The 2603-nt window shown below is 53.9% G+C and overlaps 1 non-coding gene across 1 annotated transcript; it reads right to left on the minus strand.

The window, feature by feature from the left end:
• Positions 1-258: 258 nt before the first annotated feature.
• On the minus strand, positions 259-331 carry TRNAM-CAU (transfer RNA methionine (anticodon CAU)). The gene has a single exon. It is a non-coding gene; the product is annotated as a tRNA-Met (tRNA).
• Positions 332-2603: the final 2272 nt, after the last annotated feature.

Here is a 2603-nt window from a genome sequence, read left to right on the forward strand (position 1 = left end):
TGGTATAGGAAACAGATTTTTCACAGATGTTGCGAGACGAATTTAATCGCACAGCAGTGCTGTATCCATTTCCCCGCAGGAAGATGGGACAATGATCGGCCCTCGTGGCTGTGGCTGAATGGGCTCTCTGTGGACCTAAGCATTTACTTCTGTTCTCTGGCAGCATGTGAGGATCCCTCTACCTGCCGAGTCCGCGGGGCCTCTGTAAACGCCATCCCGGAAAGCAGATTATTTTCTGTGAATGGCAGCAAAACATTATGCCCTCTCTGAGGCTCGAACTCAGGACCTTCAGATTATGAGACTGACGCGCTGCCCACTGCGCTAAGAAGGCTGACAGACAGAACATCTTCTTTACCGCTGAAGGGAAAGTGCCTGCAGCCGCTTCCTTTGGCCTAACAGCCTCACGGGAGTCGGTGTTTGCCGGCAGAGCGCCGGTGGGTCCCGGGACAGCTGGGGAAGGACGGCTCCTCTCTTCTTCCGGGAATGGAGCCGTGCTGCGGCGGGAGGGAGTCCCGCGCCTGCCTGGAGCTCAGGGGGTCGAGAGAGGAGGTGGGCTCGTGCAGCCGCGCTCGCCGGGGGTGGAAGGGTGCGCCGGCCGGTGGGGTTCTGCGGAGCGAGCAGGAGTAGGCGCGGCAGAACACGCGAGGGTCCCGCGCTGGCACAGGCTCCGAGGGAAACCGGAGAGCACGCGCCTGGCTTTGGCGGGAGGACGGGCGGCAGGGATGCGCAGAGCAGGGAGGAGGCGGCGCGAGCGGCGGGCGGCGCTGGGGGCGTCCGCCCAGACGGCCACTGTCGCCGGAGCGCTCGGGGCGTGAGCTCGGGCTTGTGTTGCTGACAAACGGAGGGTGTCCGGCTGGACGAAAGCTGGAGGGGGCGACACCCGCTGCAGATGGGCATCGGGGGGGGGGGGGAGGGGCATCCCTGAAGGGTGGGAAGGGACCTGGGGCCAGGGCAGGAGGGCGGGAGGAGGAGAGAGGGGTTCGGAAGAATTTGGGGCGTGAACTCTCCAGGCCCTGAGCCGGCCTTAGGAGTGGGGATGAGTTAGGAGAAGGGAGAGAAGATTCCAGAAGACTCTTGGATGTGAATTCAGTTGGAAAGACGGAGGAGAAACCATGATTGCCTTGGATTTGTTATCTTACTCGTTTATTCAACCTGGTGGTTCTGCTTTCTCCTTCAAATCATTTTGTGTCCTTATTACATATCAGATCAGATCAGATCAGTCACTCAGTCGTGTCCGACTCTTTGCGACCCCATGAATCGCAGCACGCCAGGCCTCCCTGTTCATCACCAACTCCCGGAGTTCACTCAAACTCATGTCCATCGAGTCGGTGATGCCATCCAGCCATCTCATCCTCTGTCATCCCCTTCTCCTCCTGCCCCGAATCCCTCCCAGCATCAGAGTCTTTTCCAATGAGTCAACTCTTCGCATGAGGTGGCCAAAGTACTGGAGTTTCAGCTTTAACGTCATTCCTTCCAAAGAAATCTCAGGGCTGATCTCTTTCAGAATGGACTGGTTGGATCTCCTTGCAGTCCAAGGAACTCTCAAGAGTCTTCTCCAACACCACAGCTATCTAGGTTGGTCATAACTTTCCTTCCAAGGAGTAAGCGTCTTTTAATTTCATGGCTGCAGTCACCATCTGCAGTGATTTTGGAGCCCCAAAAAATAAAGTCTGACACTGTTTCCCCTGTTTCCCCATCTATTTCCCAGGAAGTGATGGGACCAGATGCCATGATCTTAGTTTTCTGAATGTTGAGCTTTAAGCCAACTTTTTCACTATCCACTTTGACTTTCATCAAGAGGCTTTTTAGTTCCTCTTCACTTTCTGCCATAAGGGTGGTGTCATCTTTATATCTGAGGTTATTGATATTTCTCCCGGCAATCTTGATTCCAGCTTGTGTTTCTTCCAGTCCAGCGTTTCTCACGATGTACTCTGCATTATTACATATAGAGCATTGCATTTCGGAGAGTGGAAGAGCAGCAGCGTTCCCTCTAGGCAGGGTTTAAAATCTTATTGTTACAAGAATGCAGGGTGGATGGATGAATGAGTGGATGAATATAACATAGAACATATAAGTCAGAAGGCATTTCTTCCTTATTTCTTCACGGGAATTTCTGCTGCCGATGCCCAGAAGGCATTATTACCGAGGAATCACTACCCCATCCCGTTTATCCAACAATTATTACGAGGTACGATTACTGCCTTGGGCTGGGCGGCTTATTTTCTCTCTCAGCCCTCGTGGAATTATTGTTTTCACCAGGGAACAGTGTATCTGGTGGGTCTAGCCCCTTGCCCCCACTGACCCCTTTCAGGGCTTTGGTGCTCAGCTGAACGCAGGTTTCAGGTCATCTCTTGGACAGTCGTTCACACTGGTTCCCTGTTGCTGCTCTGATTTCCCAGGGCACTTAAGTGACTGTATTGCATCCTGTGGTTCCAGGTTGTTCTCAGTTGTTCCCTATGTGTCTCCTCCCTTGACTGGGTGTTCTGTAATGCAGGGACAGAATCTGAGCCACCCCTGGGAACACCACATTCAGAAGGATGGTCGAGGAGGTTCTGGACCCCACCCCTAAGCCCCTCTCTACTGCCACCTCCTGCCTAGACTCA

This window comes from Bos taurus, chromosome 18 (assembly GCF_002263795.3).
Source record: "Bos taurus isolate L1 Dominette 01449 registration number 42190680 breed Hereford chromosome 18, ARS-UCD2.0, whole genome shotgun sequence".
Taxonomy (NCBI): domain Eukaryota; kingdom Metazoa; phylum Chordata; class Mammalia; order Artiodactyla; family Bovidae; genus Bos; species Bos taurus.